The sequence below is a fragment of the Papio anubis genome, chromosome 2 (assembly GCF_008728515.1).
Source record: "Papio anubis isolate 15944 chromosome 2, Panubis1.0, whole genome shotgun sequence".
Classification (NCBI taxonomy): Eukaryota; Metazoa; Chordata; class Mammalia; order Primates; family Cercopithecidae; genus Papio; species Papio anubis.
The window spans coordinates 84864108-84879532 of record NC_044977.1 but is presented as its reverse complement, the minus strand read 5'-3'; the positions used below and the strand labels follow the sequence as shown (position 1 = coordinate 84879532).

Below are 15425 nucleotides of genomic sequence, written 5' to 3'. Positions count from 1 at the left end.
TATGTGTATATATATATCACTATTTGATTTCCCAACCATGAGTTAGCTGACTCATAAACTCATCTGGGGAGGGACTTTGGCATGTGGTTTAAGGAGCTGGGTCTGAATAACCCCTTGCTATATCGGATGGCTAGCAGTGGCCACATAATACTGAAGAAAGAACACAGAATGTGATAGGGAATGACAACTGGGTTACACAGCCTGGGTTCTTCCACCTCTAAGTTGTGTGACCAAGATGTAATTTAGCCTCTCCTCTATAAAATGGGGCAACCTAAGACCTACATGGTGGGACAGAGAAAGACTAAGTAGAGTTACACATGGACAAAGGAGGCCTTCCTTAATGGTTGCGCTCCACTCCAGGACAAGTTATGCTCATTGTCATTACTCAGATTCCAGGGCTACAAGGCTCACAGGACTCCATTGGGGTCTGCTGGCTGATGACAACACCTCATTCCAATGTGATAGTATCACTTTCCTATCTTCTTTTTAGTGTCTTTGTGTGTTGCCCCTCTTGACTGCTGGGCCTCATGTTCAGGCCACACCACACAGCTCTTAAGGCCAGCCTGTTGAATTGCCCATGCTGATCTATATCTATACAGAATTAATGGCAATTATAGATTATGCAATATAAAGTTGCCCTGTGCTAACCTCCAGAGTCTTTTAATTCTTCTTATGACCAGAACCTTACATTGAGAGATGATTAAGAATACACCTAACTTGAGTAAAACTACTCAAGGAGAGCAGGAACTTGAATATTTAGCTTCTGTTGAGTTGCACATAGCAGGCACTCAATAAATATTTACTGAACTAACTGCTAAACGGGTGAGCATTAGTTAAGTGCTACATAGCATAGTATGCAACAGTTTTCCCTCCCAGTGTCTTCTTTCATTTCTTTTCAAATAATCTGAATAATTTGTAGGCAGGAACACAAGAGCTTAGTTTTTAATCTCATCAACAAAGAACCCTCCAAAGAGGAGACATTCCTTTGGCCTTGGTTGTTGGCATTTCAGGCATAATTATATTTTTCACCCTAAAATTTCTCAACAAGATTAAGAGTTACACACAAAGTCTCCTTAACCTTTGGCTCAGAAGTTTGCACAAGGAGCTCTGCCCACTTTTCATGTGATTTCTGAAAGATGCCAGCTGCTGGCAGCCATGAAACATGAAACACAAAGAACCCGTAATCTGCTAGAACATACCCTGCTTGCACAATTCCTTGAAACCTCTCTAAGAACACACCAAAGCCTGCAAGTGTGTACATGCTTTTCTGCAGGCAGAGAAGATGCAACATTGCTTTCTCAACAAGCTGTTTCCAATATTTTAAGTAACTATTCTGGCTTGACCAAGGTAAGAGAATACAAAGATCTAGGGAAAAGACAACTTTCACATTTTCTTTGTAATTTCACTTGGTTATGGCCTCTGTTGGTTTCCCCTGACTTCAAAACATGATGGTATTTCTTGTAATGGCTGAAAAGTTTTAAGCTTCTTCATGTACCTAATTCCAATGGACTATTAACTGGGCTAGTTTATTGGCATTGTGGGTCGAGGGTTTTTGAATTTATAGGCATATATTTTTTATTGCCTGGACAGTTTGCTTGACTCTTCGAGAGCTATATCCAACCCATCCCAACCAGGTGGTTTTTGGTGGGAGCATGAAGATCTCCAGGGAGAATGATTCCATTTGTTCCTTTGGCCGTGTGTGCCAATGCAAAGCCCAGCACTCAGTGCTCAACCTGATTCAGGAGACGTGGAGCGAGCAAACTTTTAAACCTTTGTAACACATAGTAGACACTTGATAAATAATTACAGAGATATTGACATGGCAAGCCTGTGAGAGGTGATCAATGTAGCAGCAGAGTAGGTAGTGGTAGGGAAGAAAATAAAAACAACAAGGCTAGTATTTATGGAGTGCTTACTATGTACTAGCACTGGGCTCCCTTTTTACACCATTATTTCATTTGATCTTCACAAGAACTCCATGAAGGAGGAAAATGTAAGAAATCGCTTTCCCCATTTTCCATATGAGGACACTGGAAGTTCAGCGAGATTAAATAATGTGCCCAAGGTCACACAGCTTTCAGGGGCAGATCTGGAATGCAGAGCTCACACCCTTACCCCATGAGATCCTATGTGCAGACTGGACACTCTACTCATGAAAAAAGGGAAGAACAAAAGAAGGAAGAGGTGGTGAAATAAGATGTGAGAAGGAAGCAGAGAAGTGGTCAATGGAGATAACTCCTAAGGTGGAGAGGAGGAAAATGGACAGAGCCCTTGAGGGCTGTCTTCATGATTCTTAAAGAAATTGGCCCATCTTCCCCTTCCCATGAGGGGAGTTTGCTGGGGAGCTTGAAGACTACAGCAGAGATTGAAAAAGGTCACCATGGGGAATGTAATGTGAGTCAGTGCAGACAAGCAACTGCCCTGCAGCTCTGGAGTCAGACATACCTGGGTTCGAATGTTACCTCTGAGATTTCGGAGCTGTGTGACTTTGGGCAAAGAGCTTTCCCTCTCTGTGTCTGAGTTTCCTCATCTTGAAGACAGGATCATAGTGGTACATACCACATACGGAGATGTCAGGATGAACAAGATGACCAGTGCAAAAGCACTTAGAATGGGGTGGCAAATAATGGCCCAATAGGTCATATCCAGCCAGCCACTGGTTTTTGTGTGGTCTGCAAGCCAAAAATGGGTTTTGCCTTTTTCTTTAGTTGGCGGGGGGGGGGGGGGGATTTTTAAAAAATGAATATTTTGTGACACATGGAAATGATATGAAATTCAAATTTCACTGTCCATAAATATAGTTTAGAGTGGAACACAGCCATGCCCACTTGTATGGTCTCTGGCTGCTTTTGCACGGCAAGGGCAGGGTTATGGAGTTGCAGCCAAGACCACACATGGCACACTCATGGCTTTGCACTGCTGTTCACACACTACAAATGGCAGCAAGGTTGCTCTAACTTGACCACACTTTGAGTGTCATGCATATCACCTATCTGTATGGACAGATATTTTTAAAGATGAAATACACAAAATACCAGTACAGATCAGCATTAACAGATGAACATTTGCAATAGATTTTGACAACAAAGGATATTAATTCTGACCTCCAATAAAGTGCCATGTTATCCCCTAAAAGAAACCCACTCTCTTCTCATTAGTAGAGGCATATTATAAAAAATTATACTCATTATATTTTGAATTTCTTCAATAAAAAGATCTATGAACATTTGTTTTCTTTCTTGTTACATAAACATCTATATCTGGATTTTGCCCACAGATTTTGGACCACAAAACCTAAAATATTTACTATCTGGACATTGCAAAGTTTTCTAGTAAGCCCTGACTTGGGACAGTGGTGGGCACGTGGTCGTCAGCACAGGAAAGCAAATGCTAGCCTTTCCTTTGCCGATATCCTTTGAGAAAGGCCCCAAGTTCCTTTTTATTTGTCTCAGTCTTGTTGAACAGTGAATATATATGCCCATTAAGCTCCAGGTAAGTAAGCACTTGGCAAAACATAGTTGCCAAGCATCATAAGATAAAGAAAAGCCTAATGGTGGTGCTAGGCTATCTGCCTTCTCCTTTTCAGGTCGATTAATCATTTTTGGCATAAGGTTGTCCAGGCTTCGTTTAACTACCTCAGTCAGTGGTGGTAGCTCCATCTGCTTGGAAAATGGCTCATCCTATAGTCCAAGAGAAGTCAGGCTGCGCAAAACTTTCTCCAAATATATTCTGTGTACTCTAATTCCACATGAGGGTCTGAGAAGAAAAGGGGCTGGGAGCAATAAGCACAGCAAACGCTCTTTCTCTGGAGTGTGATGGTTAGCTTGAGGACCCTGGCCTGTCAAAGGCTCTGAGAAGGCCTGCAGTGGAGAAACCTATGAATTCTGTTTAATCCAGCTTTGCTCAAACTTATTTGAACACCATATGCCTTTATGACTATTTTTTAAAAATAGTGGCCAGGTCGAGTAGCTCATTCCTGTAATCCCAGCACCTTGGGAGCTGAGGTGGATCATCTGACCCCAGAAGTTTGAGACCAGCCTGGGCAACAAAGCAAGACACCATCTCTAGGCCCCCCACCCCCACACAAATAGCCAGGCATGGTGGTGTGTGCCTCCTAGCTACACGGGAGGCCGAGGTGCAGGATCTCATTTGAACCCACAAGTCTGAGACTGCGGAGAGCCATGATCACATCACTGCACTCCATCCTGGGTGACAGAGGACTCTATTTCAAAAAAAAAAAAAATTGTCTCTTAATATCCAATACCATCAGTGCACGGAGGAACACTTTAGGGAATTACTACTATAGCGGAAGGAGTAGCTAGCCAAGAGTCACGTGTTTGAAGTTCACGTACTAGTTCCCCTGTTTCTCATCTGTATAGCCCTGGACAAACTTCCTTTTGTTACTCTATAAAATAGGCATGGTGTCACCTGTCTGCCATCCTCATAGAGCTGATGGGAGATCAGATGAAACTCAGGGACACAGGGCATTTTCTCTAAACTGGCAAGGGTGCTACGTGAGTGAGACAGAAGTAGAAGAAATGGCAGTGTCAGCTCTTGGAACTTTAAGATGTTTTCCCCAAGATGAGTGAACTAGGCAGAGAGCCACTGTGTTGAAGGCCCCCTCACTGTTTGTCAGGACGGCAGTGACCGACAGAGGAGCAAACGCCAGAGTCCATCCTTCCCTGTCCCCAGTCCCTGCCATGGAAAGGCAACCCAGATACATAAAGCTCCTGCAGGCGTCAGCAGGTAGGAGTCTCTTGCCTGGAGTAAGGCCCTCACATGAGGTAATGGCTCAATGGTCCGGGCTCCATTAACATGTTGGTGCATTCATAATTTTTAAAAATAATAACATGGAGAAAATTCATCTGGTACATCTCAGCTGGCACCCTCACATATCATCACCTCCTTATCTGACATATCAGATTTCCCTGTGTCCCAAGCCCGTTGTGTAATGAGGGACAAAGATTGCTCTTTGGCTCTAGAAGACTTCCTCATTCTCCCTTTCTCATTCCACACACCATGAGAGGGAAGGACAATTCTTTTCAGTGGCCAATTGTACTAAGCCTGAATCATGTTTCGGATCAGCTGGGGGAAACACTGTTAGCCCTGCAAGCCCTTGCTCTCTGAGAAGGAAACAGGCTGGCCATGAGTTTCCCAGTGTGTCACCTGCCTTCAGACAAAGAGGAGCAGAGGCCAGGCGCCGTGGCTCATACCTGTAATCCCAGCACTTTGGGAGGCCAAGGCAGGCGGATCACAAGGTCAAGAGATTGAGAGCATCTTGGCCAACATGGTGAAACCCTGTCTCTATTAAAGATATAAAAACTAGCTAGGTGTGGTGGTGCATGCCTGCAGTCCCAGTTACTCGGGAGGCTGAGGGAGGAGAATCGCTTGAACCCGGGAGACAGAGCTTGCAGTGAGCTGAGATTGTGCCACTACACTCCAGCCTGGTGACAGAGCGAGACTCCGTCTCAAAAAAAAAAAAAAAAAAAAAAGAAAAAGAAAAAGAAAAAAAAGGAACAGAAAGGTTTCTTCAATAACATGATTTTTATCATGCTCCCAAGCTAGTGCCCCAGCACCAGGGGAGACAAGTACAAAAAAATAAATAAAACCACAAACCCAACACAAAACAACAGCAGCCAGAGTCCCACACACTGAATCTGTTTACAATCCAGTGTCATGGCCAATGGGGAGACTCCCTTTTTAATCACAGAGGTGTTTTTGTTTGTTTGTTTGTTTGTTTTTTTAGTAGAGGTACTTGTACAGAAACTCCTTTCAAATAACACAGTGACTTCAGAGATCAAGGTGCACAGAAAGAAGAATGGAGGCTGGGGGATCAGCAGGGTTGCTAATTCCATCACACACTGACTCAGGGCAATCAGAGGCACTCCTCTGACACCTGAGCAGGGAACAATGAAGCCTCGTGTACCACTGCCAAGGACAAACCCACTGGGCAACAGTGTACTCTTCCCAGCCTCTGCATCCCAGGGGCTCCAGAGTGCTTGGCCACTCCAGCCTGCCCCTGACCTCCCGACTTCCTGATGCAGAGCATATCTCAAAATTATAAACAGATGTGAAAAACAGTCATGTAATGCCGAGTAAATGATAATACCACCTTTAAAGACTTAATTCATCAGGTGGGAGTGGTGGAACCAGTATTTGAACTTGGTCTGTGAGGCTCTAGAGCCTGGATACTACCCAACCACTCTGCACCAAAGGTTATGCAAAGTCAGATTCCCATCTCCATCAAGTACATATTTACAAGACCATCTGCATAGGAAAAATATGGCAAGATAAATACTGAAAGGTTAAAAATGATGCTTTCTCTGAATGAGGATTTTGAGAAAATTTTTTTCCTGATATCCTTATTAAACTTCCTAAGTTTTCTAAAATGAACATAAAAGTAATACATGGGGAAAATGAATTGTTGGCTGTAAGCAGCTCAGGTTTCCCAGTGAAAGCAATCTGCGATTATTATTTCAGGGCCTCATCCTATGTTTGCCCTCTGATGGACAAAGATACAATGTACAGCGAGGGGTCTTTCGCCATATATGGGAGTCTGCCTTTTTATTCTGGATCTAATAGGTTTAACTGAAAATCTTCTCTCAAAGAGATTATAACAATCTTTCTTCTTCAAACTTCCAGGGGCTCTGTTTCTACCACTCTGCATATACAGAGTGACTGAGGAACTAAGGAAATGTTTGGGGACTGGCAGATTCTAAAGCTATCCTTGCTCTTCAACCACCCACACAAACCTAAAAGAAGGGACCTGATTTATTAAGGTGCACAGCAGGAGGGCACACAGTGGGGTTGCAAACGCTGACCCTTAGGCTGAAAGAAATGTCAAGGAGTCTCCTTATAAAGACTCAGCATCTCAGTGATTTTGTCACCATGGGAGCAACCGTGTGAGCTGCAAGGCATGCGTGGACCTATGTTTACAAGTGCTGGATTTGCTCCAGAGAGATGGGGGCCTGACGTCCCAGTCTTTCTCCACTCAAGACCAAACATATCAGCAGCTTAGATCCTGACCTGACACAGTGGAAATTCTCAGTTGCTGTGTGCTGTTGTTCTCAGCATTTACATTATATTTCCCAGAAAACAAAGTTAGAGGGCACGTATATTCCTAGAATACATTCCCATCTCAAAGTCTCTGATAAACACATTCACGGGGAAGGCACAATGAGGGTTGCAGTACCAGTTTCATAAGAACACTAGGTAGCCACCAGGTGGTGGACTAGCAATTTTCCTGTAGGGATCTTGTGACTCTGGAGAAGGAATATATGGGGGAGGCCTGAGGATACAGTTAAGGTACATTTTGGTAAGGCTAATGACCTCCAGCCAATGGATGCTCCAATAGCAGAAAGGAATCTAGCCATTCTGATTGATATGCCCAGTGGTGGCCATAATATGTGCTCTGATTTTAGATGTTGTCTTGGTTTTCCCCTTCGGTTGGGGCTGTGGAGATGGCTGGAAAGAGGTGGGGCTGGAGTTGCTTTCCCTGAACCAACAAGACAATTCTGACCCAGAGCATTACATTGCCCACCAATTGGATGGTTCCCCAAAGAGGCCTCTGAGAAGTATATATTCTCAGTCTACAAGTCTCAGAATGAAACCTGTGAGCCTGCTCAACCCCACATTACATATTCTAGAGGAATACCTTATGGTCTCCCTGAAAGTGCCATTATGGTCATTTTCCAGTGTTATTAATAATTCTTTTAGAAGCTTGGGTTCTGCCTCCAACATTAAATGATGCCCTGCATTGTTTAAAAACCCTCTCTTTCTTTCTTTCTCTCTCTCTTTTTTTTTTTTTTTTTTTTTTTTTTTGACAGTTTAGCTCTCGTCATCCAGACTAGATTGCAATGGCGCGATCTCCACTCACTGCAATCTCTGCCTCCTAGGTTCAAGCAATTCTCCTGCCTCAGCTTCCCAGGTAGCTGGGATTACAGGCATGTACCACCATGCCCAACTAAGTTTTTGCATTTTTAGTAGAGACAGGGTTTTGCCATGCAGGCTGGTCATGAACTCCTGACCTCAAGTGATCTACCCACCTCAGCCTCCCAAAGTGCTGGGATTACAGGTGTGAGCCACTGTGCCCAGCCTTTCTTTCCACCTTTCTGATAACTTGGGTGATCCTCTGAGATAAAGCATGTATAATATTGTGATGTCCCAGGTGTAAGACAATTGATGGGCAGGATTGTCACATAAGATCACGCATGTCTCTCTGGCACCTGCTAACACTGACAGTGCTAACTGCCACAGGCACCTCTCTCCCTACTCTCACCCATGGCAGACTTTCAGGCTGGCTGGTTTTGCTGATGTTCACTGAGCTTGTTATTGCTGTTATTATGATTATTTTAGCATTCAGCTTTTCATATCCCTCCCACCCATTGGTATCTGTGTCTCAGATTAATTTTCACCAGATGCGAGTGTCTGGACTTCTCCAAGATTTGTTATTTTCCCTCCATGTTCCTAACCTTCTTCAGGCCATTTGTGTGATTTCTCTGACCTCGCTAGTGTTTCCAACACCTTCCAAATTAGTGTCATCTGTGACTTTCCTTCATATGCTCTTTTCTCCCCTTTACAGATCATTAATAAAGAGGTTAAACAAGACCAGACCGACAGCATACTCTAAAGCAAATGACAAAGGGGTGGGAGAGCCAGCGTGCTCCGTGTGCGCCAGCCCTGGCACAGGAAGGATGTAATGTAATGCAGTAACACTCTGCTCGACGCCTCCCGCCTCTGGCCCATGGTAATTTATCACCACTGTTTGTTTATGATTTCTCAGCCAGATTTCAAGTCCTGAGAGTGTGGTCGTATCTAAGCCAACATGCATTGCTTTGCCAGGTAACCCTTATGAGCTCCAGAAAAACCCACAGGAACTTACTTACTGCCCTTCAATCTGCTTAAAAGCTTCTACCTCGGCCCCCAAGTCCTTCACCCTTGAGAGCAGAAAGAGGTGGACTAAGACATTATTATCCTTTTCTCTCCTCCAATTCATTAGCTCACAATTAATTATTTGTTAAATATTCATTGGCTTTCATGTTACTCATTAGATTTTTGTTTTAGTTGAAAGAAACCCTCTGCTACAAACACGGACTAATTCATACTCTCCAACAATCAACCTTTCCTTTGCTATACCCAAGTGTTACAAAAATCAAAGGTAACTGGAGAGGGTATGTTTATAGGGTAAATATGCTTTAAATAAGGCTTGTTAGAAAATGTGTAGATGGCCTGGGTGTAGCTATGGGCCACAGGAATAAATTGCTTTTCTTCTGCCTTTTCTTTTACCTCCCAAATTCAACAACCCCAGTATCAACCACTTTCCTCTGTTTACGGATACAGTACACCTTCCTGAGCCCAGAAGTAACATAATAGTGATATATTGATATTCTACCTAGGGTTGAATACTCACCGTGTACCAGGCATGGCTTGGCATCTTACTCAGCTCATCACAGCCCTGGGGGTGTCACAACCTTCCTCAAAGAGAATATGGAGGGGAGAGATGGAAGGTGACTTACCCAAGGTCATCCAAACCTAGGTCTATCTGAATCCAGAGACCACGCTGTTAGCCACCCCACCACAATGTTACCCAGTCTCCCATAGATGAGGGTCTGCTTCACTTTTTCTGAGTCACTGGCCCCACTATCTGCTGAGGAACATAAATACTCTCTTTACGGGGATGTACATATATCCACATTGAAGTCTATTAACCACATCAGGGGATTTGCAGAGCCTCCAGGGTTTATGGACGCCAGCTTGAGAATCTGTGTACTACGCTAAGCTCCTCCAGGGTAGGAATCACACTTTGTTCACTACCTTGACTCCAGTACTGAGATGTATATCCAGTACATCTCCAGTACTAAGATGAAGAAATATTTTTTGAATAAATTACTAATTGCAAAGACCGTGAATAGGATATTCAAGTTGAAGCTCTAAACAGCAGCTTTGTAAGCCTGAATAGAAGACATAAATATACAGACACCTTCCAGAGGAGTAGAAGAGCAAAATAAAAGGAAGAAGTGGAGACAGAGATAAAGCAAAAACATCTTACTTTGCCCAGGAATCGATTTTGCAATTGGAAGTAGGCAGAGACATTGTCTTGGTGGTTCTAAAACATCTCGTAGCTACTTCTGGTTAGTTCTCATATTAACTCCTGAAAAGAGATTATTGAAAGCTTCTTCTGCAGAAAAATAATATACATAGAATTTCAAGATGGGAAGTCAATTATCAAAAGCAATCAAAACCTCATGCTGCACCCCTTAACCCACAGAATCCTTGATCCCTGGAGATCTCAGGGGGAACTGCAAGAGCCAATGGCAACTCCCTCCTCTCTAGGACCCTAGAGTCCCTAGGTCCCTTTCAACCTCCTACAACTCTGGGATTTTTGTTTTTCCACAGATCGCTACCCCTTACATGTCTCCTAATTCTATAACTACTGATTTTGCTTTGCAATCTCCTTTTCTTCAAGAGTTGGAGGAGTCACTCACTCTTGAAGTTAGACTTCAGCCATGCTTTAAACTTGTCAGCCTGCACATTACTGCAATAAGAGGCCAGAGATTCCCCCGCTGATAGGCAGGAACATGGAAAACAGCCTATTTCAAAAGCCTGCCTTTCTCTTGGCCAGACCGACTGGACATCTGGGGAAACCAGAACTCTGAGTTCCCTCTCAGTGCCCCCACCACCACCACCACCAATGGCCTGCTCCAGCTTTGACACCCAAGGTAGAAATCTGGAGGCATTCTCAATTCTGTTCTTTATCTTACCTCCCCATCCAAGTCCTCCTGGCTTCACTTCCTAGTCTTATCTCCAATTTATCCACTTCTCTGCATCTCCACTACTGCTGCCCTGGGTCAGTGCTATCAATTCCCTCACAGATCATGGAACAGCCTCTACTTCTGCTCTTCCTGCCATGACAATTCATCCTCTACACAGGAGCCAGGGTTGTTCGACAACATAAATCAAATCATGTCATGTCCCTGCTTTAACTCCTCTGATGTCTGCTCAGTTTTCTTAGGCTAAAAATCTAAACTCTCTACCTTGCCCTAAAAGGCCCTACATTTTCTGGCCCCTTCCTTTTCTCCATCCTCATCTCGCTGTTTTGTGCTCTACCCAGAGTTATGGTCTTCAAGCTTCTTCAGCTTATAAACTCCTTCCCACCTCCAGCTTTTGAATGCCTCCTGGGACCACCTCCCAAATGCATGCCTTGGCATGGGTACCTCCTGACTCTCCCCTTTTAAGACTTGGCTTAAAACTTACTTCCTTGGAGCGATGCTTGCTGAACATCCTTTCTTAAGTAGGTCCCTCATGTTAATCTCAGTATCTTTCTGGTTTCCATCAAAGCCATGACCAAAATGTACAAGGTTTCTATTGAGATGTCTAATTATTTATGTTCTGTCCCTTGACTGGATGGCAAGATCCACAGGGCAGCAACCATGGCAATCTTATTCGTCATTGATTTCCTAGCATCTAACTGAGAACCGTTCGGTGAAAGAATGGACAAATGAGTGAATAATAAATGAAGGAATGAATAAATGAAAGTCTGAGTAGCCAACGGCACAAGAAAGAGATATATCAGATCCTCAGTTACACAAAATCTAAATTGCATTAAAAGCACCAGGAGGTACCCCTGTACAGGAGGTGTAAAAGAAAACCTGCACTTTGCATAGAAACCACCACTTTGTATAGAAACCTCTGCTTTGTGTAGAGCTCAGAGCTCTTTCTTTGACTTTCTTTTTGCCACCATTAAATTTCTCTAGTCCCAGGATAAGCACAGACCCAGTGTCCAGACTCTGTCTGCTAAAAGAAGGCAAGTCGGACATGAACTTCCTAGCCAAAATAAAACATCTCCTTCCTCCTTCTTTCATTCTTCCAGAAGGGAGGCATGGCAGGGAGTTCCACTGGGCCATCCAGCACTTTTATTTGTAAAACACCCCTTCCTCACGTCTAAATGTTCTGGGATTCATATTTTTACTCACCATAACGTTGTCCATGTGCTGGTGGCAGAGAGCTACAATTCTTCATTTTGAACAGGCTGCATCTACTAGCATCAGAGCCTCACGCCAAAACTTGTTAATGCCACATTTGTATTTTTACGAATCGGGTCCTAAAAATTTGTATATGTTTTCAATCAAAAAAGACTAATTCTTTTCTAGTGGTTTAAGAAATAAAAACTTGTGTTCTATCTTTGCTGAATTACAAGAGTTCACAGTAAGAGCTCAAACATTTAAATGTCAAGGCAGATGTGGCACTAAATCTCACAAGATGCCTCGATTCGCTCGTCCATTGCCCACCTCATTGATGTTCACAAACCTGAATGCCTCTTGGGGGGTCCGAGGAAAGCACCTTCATTCGACGTAAATGAAGAAGTATTTGCTGACACAAATGGTACCTACATTAAGTGGATTTTCCTGAAGGAAAGTTATGGAGAATTGAGGAGCTGCTTTTCCTGCATTTTGCAAGGCAAGATAGGGAATAGAGTTAGGCCTCCAAGAGCACATTTTCACAATTGAAAGTATGTGTGCATGTGGGGTTTGGGGGGTTGGTGGTGAGAGGACAGTGGTTGAATACACAGTGCCCGGGATACCTATGAGGGCAACAACTTGCTGGAAATGTGATCCCATGGAGTCTGAGAAGAAACCCAGAACAATGAGGCTGGCCACAGGTAAATCTTAGGCATAAGAAAACAAGAGTGTGGATGATCCAACAGGGAGGGGGAGTATAAAGAGAATTGAAAAGCAGAATATAGGAATATATGGTTGGTGTAGGCAGCATAGATTACATAATTACTGGCACTGAGGGCAAATGAACACGTGAGGCCCCTTCTTTGAAAAACGTTAGGAATTTCAAGACAGTGACAGTAGAGTTTTAACCTAACAGTGAAGCCCTTCTAAGTGTAGGGCCTGTGGACTGCACAGGCCACACGCTGATAAATCCAGGCCTGAATGTGAGGTTTAAGAGGGGAAAGGCTAGCTCTGGGGGCTGTCAAAACTCTTTAGAAAAGTAAACTTTCCCTGGTCCACTGTGTGCTCGGAAAATATCACTCTTGAATGACCATAGTGAGACAAATAAAACATGTCTGGACTTAACATCCAGAAGTGGCAAAAAAGGGAGGAGCTGGCAGGGTTGTTATGCTAATTCCAATTTGCTGTAATTTTTAGAGTAACTTTTTCTAAATTATGATTCATTTCAGCACCAAAACTCCAGATTCAAGTCAGAGCCTTCTGATGCTATTATGAGCATATTACTGTTGTCTAGTAAAATAACGTCTTGTAATGTTTCTTTTATAGGGGCCATAAATCAAAACATTGAAAACAGTTAATTTTTAATGTACCACTATTATCCATCTTTAGTTATAAATTTAATGTCTCCTAAGGCCTCATGGATTGTAATGCAACGGCTGCTCAAAAACAGAAGGTTCCCCCAGTATCTCATTATTTAAATCCTTAAAGACATGGTTTTAAAAGCCTGAGGATATCTAAGCAAATTTGTTTAAAGGAGTCATAAAGAAAGATAAGTAGTTTTCCTCTGAAGCATATGAAATTTATTACAGCATACTAAAGTAGGATTATATATTGACTAAATTACTAAAAACATTTATTTTCTGGTGTCCATGGCATTTGGGGAAATTCATGAAGAAATAAAGGGGATAAGGCTTAATACGATTGTCTGCATTTGCCTTAAGCAAGGCAAGATTTCCTATGGGTCTTGGAGCCAATTCCATCCTGAGGATAACAACACTGTTCATATCTCAGGGTGTCATGAATCTTGTGAAAGAGCAATAAAAAATCTTCACTATTCAGGAGGACACACAAGTGCAGCCTAGCGCCCTGATACTCATGATGGCAGAAGTAGCTTCACAGAAGAGCCCCAAGTAGGAGCTATAGTTTTCAAGACAACTGCCAAACTCTTAGAACTTTCCTTTACCTACCTAGCCCATGCATGTTTGAGGCAGGCTTCACGTGTTTGCTTTTTAATGCTATAAAACGCTTTCTTCTCATTTCATATTAGTTTAGGTCAATTTCCACTTTTATTAGCTTTTCTTTGTGAGTAAACGTGACATTTCTCTTAATATTTTCCCTAGAGAGGGAAAGAGTTGCTCCTATAGAACATCCAGAACTTCTCTGATTTCCCCACTTCCTCATACTGACAAGCTTTCCTATGGAATGACTTTGCATCTAGAAGTGTTCATTCCAGTGCTATTTTCCCCTTTGCCAAGAAAAGGGAGAAGAGATGAGATACTCCTGTATTAACATGAAGCAGGTTTTACCGGCAGCAAATGGATCCAGGAGGCATTACATCTTTACTATGTAGAAAGATGTTATATCTGAAAACCACCATTCTGTGAACTTCACTCTCAGTACCAAAAAAAAGCAAACTGACCCATTAGTGGGACGTATAACAGGTTCAAGTGAGAAGTAAAACACAACAATGAAACTCACCAACAGGCAAAACGTACCAGCTCTAGGTTAAACTTCACCTGAAGCACCACCTGCCATGCTATTTGAAGGCAAGACTTGGGAAAAGACATAAATGCTAAGTTATCCCCAAGAATTGTCCCACACCTGTTGATTCTCCAGCACTGTGTCATTTCATGCTTGTCTCAGAATAAAGAACTATACATTGAATACTTTCTGATCAGAAAAAATCACCATGGCACACAATCTATATTCCTTGTTCCAAATAAAATGTCATATGCAATGTTACCAAGTTTAATACCGTATTCCATGTAACCATATGTATATTCAACTCCAAGGAGTTTGTGACTTGGTGTTCCACAGCCTGCAGTGTACAGGAGAGGTGTAATTCTCAGCAGCAAAAGTTTCTAGACTTCAATGTTCCATTTATAACCATGTGGTAATTACATGTGTCATTATTCAATCGTAATGCAGATAGGACGTAAATAAAGGGTGAGTTCTTAATAGCTAAAGATCAGCTTTTAAAAGTACAAAACCCTCTGATAAATACAATGTGTGTAATTTCTAATGCAAAGCCTCTTAGAAGTATAATTTTTAAAAAGCAACAGATAAAATGTCACTAATAAGACCTGCTAATACGAATATTTCTATTCTAATTCATTTAAAGAGTTACAGTTACCCATTCACCATTACTATGCCTTGATCCTTGTGTTTTCTTCAGAACTGCCATAGAAGAGATAGCACAATCCATTAAACGGGCTTCTTAGAGATGATAGTTTCAGCTCCATGAAGATACATAGTTTTATTTTCCTTATTCCTTGCCAAACATTTGACACAACCAGAAGGACGTGAGAGTCACACCACACTGGCATATCTGGTAAAAGCAAGTAGTCGGCTGAAAACCACGACTGGAGAATTGCGACAATTTCTGAGTCCACAATCATGCCTTAAAAAGTGTGTATAAATCCTAATAAGGGCACAGTTTACATCTTAAATAACGTAGAAACATTTGAA

The 15425-nt window shown here is 42.6% G+C and overlaps 1 protein-coding gene across 13 annotated transcripts in view; it reads right to left on the bottom strand.

The window, feature by feature from the left end:
• ERC2 (ELKS/RAB6-interacting/CAST family member 2) overlaps nt 1-15425 on the bottom strand; it is a 1259367-nt gene that overhangs the window by 168013 nt on the left and 1075929 nt on the right. The window contains exon 24 of one of the 13 annotated variants that reach the window (XM_017955383.3): nt 8019-15285. The exons of the other annotated variants lie outside the window; for them this stretch is intronic. The gene's annotated coding sequence lies outside the window, so the exon portion shown is untranslated. Of the gene's footprint in view, nt 1-8018; nt 15286-15425 lie in introns of those variants that run through there. 13 annotated transcript variants of the gene reach the window in all.